Source organism: Hypomesus transpacificus, unplaced genomic scaffold (assembly GCF_021917145.1).
Source record: "Hypomesus transpacificus isolate Combined female unplaced genomic scaffold, fHypTra1 scaffold_284, whole genome shotgun sequence".
NCBI lineage: Eukaryota > Metazoa > Chordata > Actinopteri > Osmeriformes > Osmeridae > Hypomesus > Hypomesus transpacificus.
Genome location: NW_025813811.1, coordinates 112,060 through 126,170, shown reverse-complemented (window position 1 = coordinate 126,170; position 14,111 = coordinate 112,060).

Below are 14,111 nucleotides of genomic sequence, written 5' to 3'. Positions count from 1 at the left end.
AGAGTGTCTGCTAAATAACTAAATGCAAATGTAAATAAGGAGCGATTTTCGCTTGTGATGGCCAATCGGAGTGTTTTCTTGTTTCTCGTAACGTAGCAACCAAGGCAAACATTTCTAGCTTTCTAAGTTTTAAGGTGGAGGAGAAACTAATCGTTTGTGTGGCTGCTTACCCAGTCCTGTACGATACATAGCTGTATTTGTACAGAGATGTTAATTTAAAAAAAACAATGCATGGCGCAAGGTTGCCGAAGTTGTTGGTGATTGTACTTTCTAATTCAGTCTAGTGACATTACGTAACTTCGTTCTGTGGTAACTACTGTAGCTAGCTAGCTAACCCGGCTGGAACTCCTTATCGTATCGACAGATTAGCAGAGACTTTGAGTAATATAATAAAACGTTTTTTACACATGTCAACGTGTATGTCAATTAAACAGTTTTGTATTTTGTATACAAGTTGTATTTTGATCGATGTTGCGAGTACGTAAACCCAAGTGTGCACACACAACTACAACAGTGGACTTAAGAGAACTACAATTCTACATTAATCTGTTTGATACGCCCCCAAGCGTGTTGAATTGTGGGAAGGGGAGCGATGGCAAGCGATTCGCGTCGCTGCAGTGTGAATGCAGGGTGAGCCTTCTCATACTACAAATGGACAGATACAAACAGATGGGTTTCAGCAAAACAATGATTGTTCCCAAACGACCTCCTAGTGAAGTTCCTAAACCATGTGACTGGTTCCTGTGTGTGTGTGACCCTGCCCATCTCCCCCTGGCCTCCTCCAGGTAGATGGAGCCCAGGTGCAGGTAGATGGGATGTGTGTCTGAGGCGTCCACCACTAAGTCCAGGGTCCTCTCATAGCCCTCCTGAGCCTTCCTGTGCTCCCCAGTCTGGTAGTGCAGGTGACCGTCCAGAGCCACACGTCTGGGTCCTGCAGAGAGGGGAACCATCAGGAGAGAGATTACACATCAACATCTGATTGATCTGGTTAACACATGTGTGGTGTGCTTGCAGGTACTGAATGGACATCTCCCTACAATCTCTGCTGAGTCTAGGTTTACATTTAAATGACTATTATTCATTTCTAAAACAAAGAGCCCATCATGATGTGTCAGTAGCTGCTCCTGGTCTGTAGGTTGTTTGAGGCTCCTGGAAGCTGTGGTTGAGCGCCTCCTGCAGGCTGAGCTGGGCACTGCTGTACTCTGCCCTCAGCAGCTGCAGCCTGGCCATGGCCCCCCTCTGGACACAGCAGCTCCTGGACCAGAGCCCGCTGAGACATCTGCACACACACACACACAGTCACACACACACCCTCACACACACACAGTCACACACTCACACACACATACACACACACACACACACACACCCTCACACACACAGTACACACACACATACAGTACACTGTTCCATCACCAGACATCATGTCTCTAGTTCTGGTCTGGATGATGTCTGTATTTTGTTTGTTCACTCCCTTCCTCTCACTCAATCTCTCAGATCCCAATTCCACGTCTGATTGGTCCATTCCGGTCCCCTCCCTGTTCCAATAAACCGCCAGTCTCCACTATCCCAACCATCAGCACGACCTGCCTCCCATAAAAGCTGCTCCTTTCTTCAGCCCCAGGAGAGGAAACTGATCCATGATGTGGAAACAGCTGTTTGTATGAGGACTGTGTTTTGTGTTGACTTTGTTTATACTTGGTAGGAAAATGTCCATAGTTTCTTTTTGTCTTTCTGCCTGTACCCTGTATAGAGCTTTGTGTTTGTTTGTTTCCACCTTGTGGCAGCCCAGGAGTGCAGCACCATGGACAGCGTCCCAGTAGGCACCACAGGCAGCACTCCAGTCAGCACCTTGGGCAGAGGCACCAGCAAGCCCTGGGTCAGGTGATCAGAGGCAGATATGTCCCACGGGAGACATATCACCTGCTGACCAAAATACCTGCGGAAGATTTGCACCATGATAACGGCATGGCAACGTTGATGGCAAAGCTGGACGGCGTGTTCCTTAAAGAGGAAAAAGATCGCCTGAAGCCTATTTAGGTTTTGATAGTTCAGTTTCCATGGAGGACTACATCATTGACTTCGAACAGCGATACACCCGGATGAAAAAGTATAGTATGACGCTTCCTGATACTGTACTGGCTTTTAAGCTGTTAGACACAGCCTGGCTGGACGATAGAAGCAGACAGCTAGCATGGACGGCCAGCACCGAGTTGACGTTCTCCTCTATGAAGTCGGCTCTAAAAAGGGTTTTTGGGGGGGAACGACAGGCTCGTCGAACGGAATACGAGTGAAGCAGGACGTGGAGTTTTTCACAGTACAAAGACCACAAGGCAGACAGAGGTAAACGGAGCACAACCTTCCAAACTGGACGACCACAGCAGCCATTACTAAAGACTGTCCCCACAAGAAAACTGAACTAGTAAGAGGACCTGAAGACGCAAATGTAGAGGAATGTAACATGACATTGTTTACAAAGGCTGCCATCTCAAATGCAGAGATATTTATGACTGACTCAATGGGATCAGTGATTATTGACACTGCTTGTACCCGTGCTGTGTGCGGGGAGAAATGGCTGGAAAGCTACATCGATGACCTCACCCAAGATCAAGTGGACCAGCTGATGCAAACAGAAACTCCCAGTTGCAGATCATTTACATTCTGAGATGGGAATTTACTATAATACACAAACAAATTTTAAACTACCAGCTAAAATAAGACTGACAAGATGCCAAATTGTTGACTTTCCACTTCTGCTGAGTAAAACATCCCTGAAGAAGGCAGGGACCATTTTGGACATGGAAAAGGACAGTGCAGTGATGTTCAAACAGTCCATTCCTCTTGAATTGACCAGTTCTGGACATTACTGATATCTGAGACAAAGAAACTAAAAAAGGTCAAACTGAAGAGGAAGTGTGAAAGAGCCAGAGCGGTGGTTTGGGTCAGAGGTGAAGACGCCAGCACCACAGGACTTCCATGAACGGAATAGACTTGATGAAGCATCATAATGACCCACGTAGGACGTGCTCCTGCCAACCACGCTCCCACCTGAGCTGTGCCGCCCACCTTTATTCACCTGGGCGATACCACATGACCTGCGTCACAATCAACTAACATGCTCACCCGGTTTTCCCCCTTAAACACCATATTGACATGACACATTTCACACCTACATTATGTCTTTATCACGGACTGCCATCAAATCACTTCATACATTAGTTTCTTTAAAACACTGAGCACCCCTGCTCCCCGGATCGCTCTCTGCCCCCGGTGCTATACAATACACATGACCACTTTCCCCGCCCCCACACCCTGGTTTGCCCCCACCTTACTGGCAGACACGGCAACAGGGAAGGACACCCCCACACCTGCCGAAACTGGTCAGTTCCACGGAATCGGCCGAGAGCCACCAATTTACGTGGCAGACGCCTTCTTACAGTGACAGAAAAGATGTCTCCAGATGAGAAACTCAAAGTCCTCCTGAAGCTCCACAAACAGTCTAGTCAAGCGTCGGCAGACAGGCTACAGAGACTTATTCACAGTTCAGGAAACTACCACAAAGAATGCTTCACTATTTGACAACAAATAGTATCCAACTGTGAAATGTGCCAGAAGTCCAAACAGCCAAAGCCCAAGCCTGCTGTGGGGCTGCCCCTGGCTTCAGAGTAGAACCAGACAGTGGTGGTGGATCTACAGGAGGTGCAGCCAGGTGTGTGGTATCATCACATTATCCACCACTATGGCTACACTAGTGTCAAAACTGAGAGCAGTCCAGTGTGATCTCTCCACTAAACCACTATATTGCACTCGAGATCGGTTGTCCTGCGACCAAAGAGCGACTTAACGGCAACTTAATGGTACCAAAATTAATGTATCCAGCCGACCAAGGTACGACGTCGTGGCAACGTTGTCCATGGGACCAAACAATAACGTAACCAGCCGACCAAGGTACGACGTCGTGGCAACGTTGTCCACAGGTCTAAAAATAAGGTAACCAGCCGACCAAGGTGCAACGTTGCGGCAACGTTGTCCTTGGGACCAAAAAATAACGTAACCAGCCGACCAAGGTACGACGTTGCGGCAACGTTGTCCACGGGTCACAAAATAACGTAACCAGCCCGACCAAGGTGCAACGTTGCCACAACATACGTGTGAAACATACATAAGGCCGTGTATGCCCACAGTGCACTGTTGTGACAAGTAATTAAGATATTGTAGCACCTTAGCATCTTTGCTATCTATTAAGTTTGATTATTGGAATTGGAAAAGTTTTTTTTTCTCTTTTTCTTATGCTGGTGTACAACTACTGACTAACGGTAGCTACCTGAGGGGTAGTCCAGAAAGCAGGTTATGTGACGTGCACGGGCAAGTTAACTCCCCAGCTCACGCCCAGCGTTGTAGCAACATTGCCAGTAGGTTGCTGCAACATTGTGAATCAGCAGGTGGGTTAACTTACCCGGTTATATTACATAACCTGCGTTCTGGAATACCCCCCTGAAATAACTAACTCGGTTTTCATTCACGGAGGGTTTATTTCATTTAATAACAACTATTTAACCATCCAGTTGAGGGGTAAGGCAACGCTTATGTATTTATTTTACATGGAAAACCACCCCAGGGTGAAATTGCATTCATTTATTTGAGGTGAATAAAGAGAAGTGTTATTTGAACAAAGTACAGGGTGTGTACATGGAAATCATTAGACATAAGATAAAACATACACTACGTATATGACCAGATACACTGGTAAATAGGACTTATAGTTAATGGACACAGGAAGGGAGTTATATGTCATTCGCCGAGAGGCACACATAGGAACTCGGATGCCCGGCCATTGGATATACCAGGGTAGAGGGCGCTACACAAACAACAGTTAGAATCCAACCTGATTAGACTGTTATCTCAAGAGAGGAAGGAAAACGTACTCTACACCCTCATTAAGAACACACCACTATGATGTAAACAACTCAGTTCAAATGTATTCAGTACCTCAGTCATTTACCTCATAGTGACATAAGACAACAGAAGACAACAGAGAAGACAACAAGCTCCACTCCATCATACTGCACCATCAGCTGTACTGAGCACTACCTCACTTCCTCTTACAACAAGCTCCACTCCATCATACTGCACCATCAGCTGTACTGAGCACTACCTCACTTCCTCTTACAACAAGCTCCACTCCATCATACTGCACCAACAGCTGTACTGAGCACTACCTCACTTCCTCTTACAACAAGCTCCACTCCATCATACTGCACCATCAGCTGTACTGAGCACTACCTCACTTCCTCTCACAACAAGCTCCACTCCATCATACTGCACCATCAGCTGTACTGAGCACTACCTCACTTCCTCTCACAACAAGCTCCACTCCATCATACTGCACCATCAGCTGTACTGAGCAATACCTCACTTCCTCTCACAACAAGCTCCACTCCATCATACTGCACCATCAGCTGTACTGAGCACTACCTCACTTCCTCTTACAACAAGCTCCACTCCATCATACTGCACCATCAGCTGTACTGAGCACTACCTCACTTCCTCTTACAACAAGCTCCACTCCATCATACTGCACCATCAGCTATACTGAGCACTACCTCACTTCCTCTTACAACAAGCTCCACTCCATCATACTGCACCAACAGCTGTACTGAGCACTACCTCACTTCCTCTTACAACAAGCTCCACTCCATCATACTGCACCATCAGCTGTACTGAGCACTACCTCACTTCCTCTCACAACAAGCTCCACTCCATCATACTGCATACATACTGTTTGTATGGGTGTTGTCTGTACATGTTGTCTGTGGTTGTTGGTATGAGAACTGTGAGAGATACCTGAATTTTCTAGCAGGATGAATAAAGTATCTATCAACAGCGTGGCTGGTTGATTAAGTGAAACAATAAAAGTTATTTTATTTAGTTATCTTTTTAGATCATAGTTGGATTTGTTTTAACTTGGTATTGAATGTCGGCCATTAGACTTGAGCAAAAGGCTGTTTCACTTCCTCTTAGAAACATCTGGTTAGTTACTAAGATGAAGTAACTCTGAAACATCACATTCTCTGTTCATGTATGTGCACAATGATACTGTGAAGGAATATTGTAAAATCACTTACTTTAAAGACTGCTTTTCAGTTTGAGAATCTGCTTTACCGATTCTTGTAGTCACAAAATGGATCCTGTGTAAAATATTTCGACTTTCACTTTTACCTGTGCCTCACCCCACGCCTCTAATGACAAGCCCCACCCACCTCCATATATGGACCAATAGGAATCCAAAGTATAAGCCTACCTGCGTTTATGGACCAATAGGAAACAGGAGGAGGAACTCAACAACAAATGGCTAAGAAGCTAGTTAGATCAATCGATTTTTTATGTATGACGCAATTCAGTATGATTATCAATATCACAGGTTTATGGTTTGTCTGTGACATGCTAAATGATCCTCTCTCTTCCCAGAAAGACTCATTTTAGAGGCAGTGCTCCCTTCCTCTCTCTCCCCATGGCTATTATTATGTTAGTCCTGGATGAATGATTCAGTGTGTTAAGCTTCAGATATACATTAGTAACCTGAAGGCAAGCATACAGTATTACACAGTCTTATACTGACATCTAGTGTACAAAAGTGGAAAATGTTAGGCTAGTTAGTCCTGATGACATCACCATGCAGACCACCTCCACTGTAATATCAAGTTGTTGAACACATTCAGTTGAGGCAGCACTGCCAAGTCGCTCCACCAGGGGTTCTGGTGGGTTCTACACCCCTAGTTCTACACCCCTGGTTTCAGATCTTAGACCTGTTATTAAGTAGTGTGGTGAGACATTATCATGAACAGTGTGAAAATCATGAAGCAGATTATTACACTCAGACCAGAAGTTCTGCTCTCCTGTATAAACCCTGCCCTATCTCCCCTGTCCCCTATAGACCTGCTGTACCTGGACTGACCCTCACCTGTCCCTGACCACCATGCTCCTATAGACCTGCTGTACCTGGACTGACCCTCACCTGTCCCTGACCACCACGCTCCTATAGACCTGCTGTACCTGGACTGACCCTCACCTGTCCCTAACCACCATGCTCCTATAAACCTGCTGTACCTGGACTGACCCTCACCTGTCCCTGACCACCACGCTCCTATAGACCTGCTGTACCTGGACTGACCCTCACCTGTCCCTAACCACCATGCTCCTATAGACCTGCTGTACCTGGACTGACCCTCACCTGTCCCTGGCCATGATTCTGGATCAGCTCTTGGTACATCTGAACCTGTGTTCTGATTAAAAGTTCTGCCCTTGTGTTCCACTCCTGGTCTCTCTGTTACAACCAAGAGTTGTCATGACTACAGGAGACAACTGCTCTCTGCTGATTCAGCAGCAGTGATCTGAGAGCCGTGTTGTCATGGCTGTGTGCTGGAGGTCATGTCAGGTAGTGTGTAGGGGTTTAATATTGGACAAACAACCAAAACTAATTCCCCTGTTTAGAGGAAGATGGGAAACTGAGCAGTGTTTTAACATTGACCACATAATGCCAATACCAATATTATTTCAGTTATTTGACTCTATGGGTTAAATCAGAGCAATAATGGTCAAAGTACGGTTAAAATGAAATAAATATTTAATAACATTGCAAATTAACAAAATTAATTACAAGTTAAACATGTTACAAAATGAAGGCTTTAAATCTTACCTACTCTACCATGATCATTGTAAATCAGATAGAAAGCAAGAGGTGAGGAAGGAGAAGGAGTAGGACAAGCCAGAGCTCAGGAGAAGGTCTCAGGAGATGAAGAATCCACAGAACAAACGCAAGAACAACTAATCAGACCACTTCTTGACCCATGTTGTCATGGCTGTGTGCTGGAGGTCACATGACATAATTTCTAATGATGTCATTAGAAATGGGGGGTTGAGCTGTCACCATCTGCCTGGTTGCCGGTCTGCCAACGTTGGACCTGATCGACCGTCGTGACACGGTCTCCTTGACAACAGGGAGTTCCTGGTCCCTTCCTGTCCATCCACCTGGCTGTCCTGTGATGCTGCACCAATCACACAGCCCAGCTCTGTGGCTACCACTGTTTGACCCAACTCTGACCCAACTTACATTTAGTCATTTAGCAGACGCTCTTATCCAGAGTGACTTATAGTAAGTACAGGGACGTTCCCCCGAGGCAAATAGGGTGAAGTGCCTTGCCCAAGGACACAACGTCATTTGGCACGGCCGGGAATCGAACCGGCAACATTCTGATTACCAGCCTAATTCCCTAACCGCTCACCCACTCCCTTAAACAATGGATTGTGTGTTTCAACACCCATTGACACTTGATGTTCTTGATGTATGCTATGATATATGTTTAGCACCTTTTTTACCATTCATCTCTCGAGGAGGGGGTCCCTCACTGAATTACTCCTCCCAAGGTTTCTTCACTGTTTTATCTAATGAGTTTTTTCTTGTCTTCCTTGAGGGTTGAGGTTGGTTGAAGGGCAGTTCTATGTGCGTATGTGAAGCCCTCTGTTACATTGCTTTTGAAAAGGGCTATACAAATGAATGAATGTAATTTGATTGCAAAACATCTACTGTCTTAGATCCTAGATATGATCCTATCAGCCCTCTCCACCTTACCCTCTTGTGGTAAAGGTGAAGTCTTGGTGAAGTCTTACAGCGCTGTGGGAGCGATAAGGATGCTTTATGATGCAGAGTGGACAGATCCCCTCTCTCTTCATCCTGTGTAAGGCTGAGAGGGGAGGTGGCAGGAGCACAATGACAATCTGAATCTGAATCAGGTTTATTCGCCATGTATATTACACAAACAGGGAATTTACTGTGGCAGGGAGGTGCAAAACACTAAACATATATGAATCTTAAATTAAGTAAAAGTACAAAACTATTTCTAAGAACTAAACAATCTAAGAATAAAACAATGGATGGTGAGAAGAAGGATGATTGTCTCTTGAATGGTTAAAAAAGACAACATGTTCAGACAGTTGAAAAACAGCTTCAAAAGTTTGTATTTAAAAATAATAATAAAAGGTGCCTGTGTTTGCAAAAATACTCACAAAAAACATTGTGTTGAAGTGTTAGTTCTGGAGGAGAAAGAAAATGCTACTCAATGTTGCAGTTTGTGGTGACTACTGTGAGGTCATGAAATTGTCATTCAATGCTTCATATACTACACATTCATTTCTTCTGGTTTCTTCCAGCACTGAAAGATTAGGAAGACAGAGTTGGTGTACTAGTGTATCAGGACCAAAAGTCTGTGGAATCCATAAGTCTTAACCAGAACCACTTGTATTCTCTCTACACTTTGCGATGGTATCATCCTCGGCCATACTATGTACATTAAGTCTTAACCAGAATCGGGCGGAGCTGGTTCATGCAGGAGACTCAGAGACCTTAGCGCGTCACTAGCCTCTTGTCATATCACACAGTGGGGGCACACCTTCTTAGCAGCGCGGGCTATATAATCAGGATATCGCTGCACTCTGCATTGCTTGGAGCGACACAGGATGCTCTGTTTAATCTGGATCATATTGTGCTTCATTCTTTTCAATGATTCCTTGTGACCCTGTTCCCATCTTCCTGCAGGGCTGTGTGGAGAGCAGTGCAAAGCCAAAGGTCCAGCACGGTTCTCTCAGTCAGTCCAGGATTCTGCAGATGCAGAGAGCTGAGGAGGAGGCCCTGCCTGTCGAGCACAGGAGGGGGATTGTGCCCTGAACTGTGTTGGAGCTGCTCCAGAGAAGGTGGGCCTGCTCCCCAGAATAGCCCCCCAAATCCTGCGTTTCTCCCTGCTCTTTCCAAAGTAAGTAGCCTTGGGCCCCTGAACCTGGTAGGGATGGACCATTCTCCCTGCTGGCAGCCTCTCCAGGGGCAGGAAGTAGTGTGCTCCACACGCCTCCTGGGTTTCTCCCTGCTCTTTCCAAAGAGAGCAGAAACAAGAGGAGCCGTTTGGACGGCGATGCTGTTGCCCCGCGTGTTCCGGCTCAGAAGAAGGCCGTACAGACTCGCCTGAGGGAGCGGTCCAGGAAGGAGGCTAGCAGCGCCAGCTCAGTCATGTCCCTGGGGGAAAGGAGCTCCAGTTATGGGAGCAGTCTCAGCTCTGTGGACATGAAGTCTCCTGCTGAGCTGTGGGCCTACCTGGAGGTGGGGACACCTGTGGAGGATCCCTGTACCTGCTCCTTCTACCTCTCAACCTCCTGCTCCCCCTACCCCTCAACCTCCTGCTCCTTCTACCCCTCAACCTCCTGCTCCTTCTACCCCTCAACCTCCTGCTCCTTCTACCCCTCAACCTCCTGCTCCCCCTACCCCTCAACCTCCTGCCCCTTCTACCCCTCAACCTCTTGCTCCCCCTACCCCTCAACCTCCTGCTCCCCCTACCCCTCAACCTCCTGCTCCCCCTACCCCTCAACCTCCTGCTCCCCCTACCCCTCAACCTCCTGCTCCCCCTACCCCTCAACCTCCTGCTCCCCCTACCCCTCAACCTCCTGCTCCCCCTACACCTCAACCTTCTGCTCCTTCTGCCAAGCCCAGGAGCAAAGTGTCTTGGGGTAAGAGGATCCTGAGCCTGCCCAAGGATGGCCTCAAACCAGGTCAGTCTCTAACAGATATGATGTGGAAGAACAGAACACTTGAAGGGAGCTAGATCGACATTGATACACACAGTCAATCCAGCGTCAGCTAAATAGATACTGATACACACAGTCAGTCCAGCATCAGCTAAATAGATACTGATACACACAGTCAGTCCAGCGTCAGCTAAATAGACACTGTCACACACTGTTTGGGGTTCACACCCTGTCCCCTGGCAACGACCAAGAGCAACAAAGTAGGATTGAACGTTGTATGTTTGTTTGTTTCAAACACAAAAGGAGGGCTGTTAATAAAGTTAAATTCAACGTACTCAATCCTTGGATCAAAAATTCTCTAAGTTTGAAACAGCACAGGAAATCCGACAGAGTTTGATCCAAAGTGTTTTATTAGAATCCAAAAAAGCAGGGTGATTCCAAAAAAACGTGAGTGTGATTCTGCAGAACCAGACTGAAGAAATCCTCTCCGAACACTCTTTCATATCAAAACCTTATCAGTTCTGTAAGTTTACTATTGGTACCATATTTGTTTTATCACAATTCATTTTACTTCTTATTGGATCTCTCTCTCTGAGAGATTCAGATTGCAGGTGCATAGAGAATTCATAAATTTTTTGTAGACCTACTCTGACCTTGGAGGCCAGTTACACTGGGCTCCGGCATCATTACTGCTGGGTCTTGTAGTTTTTCTTATGATAGGAACTTGCTCACATAGATTTCTCACACCCATCCACAATCATCCAGATTAACACTTAATTTTAATTTGTTCTTAATTTTCCTTCTATATTTTAGGGGAAATACTAAACAGTCAACAACTTTGCATCAGGCTTTTTCAATAGTGTAACATAAAGGTATAAAGTATACCATATACAAGTATAAAGTATAAAAGTGATTCAATGGCATTCTTCATCATATAATCCATAACTCATTCTTCATCTTCATAATTACAAGTGTGATATTATTCCACTTCAGTGGAGAGACAGTCTGTGTCTCTGATGGAGGTGGGGAGTTGATTTCACCACTGAAGGGCCAGGCAGGAGAAGAGCTTGTGTTGGGACCGTGCGGTCTTGAGCGGTGGGACCACCAGGCGGTTGTCTGAAGAAGACCGTAGGTGGCGGGTCGGGGTGTAAGTCTGCAGGAGAGACTTGATGTATTCGGGTGCAGTCCCGTTCACTGCTCGGAAGGTCAGTACCTGGGTCTTGAATCTGATGCGGGCCGTGATGGGTAGCCAGTGGAGGGAGATGAGGAGCGGGGTAACGTGGGAGCGTCTGGGTAGAGGGCGGGTTGCGCATGCTGGGAGACCAGCGAGCAGCGAGTTGCAGTAGTCCAACTTGGAGAGGACAAGTGCTTGGACAAGCAGCTGGGTGGAGTGCTCAGACAGGTATCTCCTGATCTTCCGGATGTTGTAGAGGGTGAATCTACACGACCGAGAGACCGCAGCAATGTGGGCCGTGAGGGAGAGCTCATCATCCATGGTAACCCCAAGGTTCCTGGCAGAACAGTCCTGGCAGGGGTCACCGTCGCAGATCCCAGGATGATTAAGAGGTTGTGGGAGATGGAGGGTTTAGCCGGGATGATGAGAAGTTCTGTTTTGGCGAGGTTCAGTTGGAGGTGGTGCTCGGTCATCCAGACGGAGATGTCTGCGAGGCAGGCCTCAATCCTAGCTGAGATCCCCGGATCGGTCGGGGGGAACGACAGGTACAGCTGCGTGTCGTCAGCGTAGCAGTGGAAGGAGAAGCCATGGGAGGTGATGATCGGTCCAAGTGAGGTGGTGTACAAAGAGAAGAGGAGGGGTCCAAGGACGGAGCCCTGTGGGACACCAGTGGAGAGCAGGCGTGGGCCTGACAGTTTGCCTCCCCAGGAGACCTGGTAGGATCTTCCCGATAGGTAGGATGAGATCCACTGGAGTGCAGTGCCAGTGATGCCCATCTCAGAAAGTCTGGAGAGCAGGATCTGGTGGTTAACCGTATCAAACGCTGCAGAAAGGTCCAGCAGAATGATGACGGATGACCTGGAAGCCGCTCTGGCAGACTGGAGGGCAGTGGTGACTGAAAGAAGGGCAGTCTCTGTGGAGTGGCCAGTCTTGAAGCCCGATTGGTTGGGGTCAAGCAGGTTGTTCTGAGAGAGATCGGAGAGTTGTCCCTCCCTCCCTCCCTCCCTCCTGCTCTGAGAGCCCAGTCATATTATGAGCGGAAACCCCGGGGGGGACAGGGGGGACACGACCCCCCCAATCCTGGGAAGAATATGATTTGTCCCCCCCAATAAATCACTGTAAACTTTACTATGTAATTTCGATATCATTAATAATATGCAATTAAAGCACTTTGCGGATTATGGACACAATGGCGCTTTTTAAAGTTTAAAAAGATTGCGAACCCCGCCCTTGGTCCCACAATGGTTTGATCCACAGCCCCAGCCCTCAGCAGTGATGCAGGTGCATGTGTGAAAATCGGACAGTATCTGTTTGTGTCGTTGGTGGATGATGTCCAGTAAGTAGTTGTAAGAAAGGATTGGTTTGACAATTTATTTCTAGCACTCAGTACAATAAAACATTAATATTTGTCACAATTTTCCCTGCATTGATCACTATGTTAGCTAGCCAGCTAAGTAACATCACAAGCTTTTTGAATTAGAGTCAGAGAGAAGCTAGCAGTGCAGTAGTTGTGTTCCTTATCTGACAAGGTGACATGAGTGTCTACCGTCTGAAATGCACATAGCTAACGTGAAATGAATCCAGTTAATCGCACCATAGTGATTTCACTATGTTGGCAGGGTTCACACACACTAAGCTAGCTGCATTTGCATAGCTAGCAAACAAACCGATGGAGCAAACATTAGCTAGCACCTATTCCATTTGGCGTCGTCAAAAGATGGAAACTTTGCTATCGTCAATTTAATCCAAGATCAGCACGGATATTGTAGTTCTTCGAAATCCATTTCCCATGGTTAGCGATCCTGAACAGAACTATACTATATTCTACCATTTTCATAATTATCTTAAATGGTCTCATTGCAAAAGCTAAATCGTCTCTAGGGACTTCGAAGCACCTGTGTGCCGATCTGGAGTAAACTGGCGATAGCAAAGATGATGGCAAATGCCACACAAACGGAATTAGGGCTCACTAGCTCTGCAAATTCAGCTATTCTGCGAAGCCAGCCTATATAAAACCAAAACATGAATTATATTAATATGGTTGCAGTTTGCGTTGTGTAAAGGGTGAACTCATACAGCTGTCAATCCTTGTCAATGCAATCCGTTTCACCTTTCCTAGCTACCTGGTAGATCGAAGCCTATTCTAGAAGAATCGGACAGTATCTATAAATGATAGAAGCCCATGCATCTCCTACTGTAAATAACACACACATTGTGTGTGCGGCCAGCATGGTAGAAAAATTGCTGAAAAAATAAAGACGGACATCAGAGCATTTCAGGACACCAAAACGCAAAGAAAGAACCCTAGTGGCCTAATCTTAAAGACTTGATAAAATGTTCATAAAAATTATGGGAAATGTGGTAATTG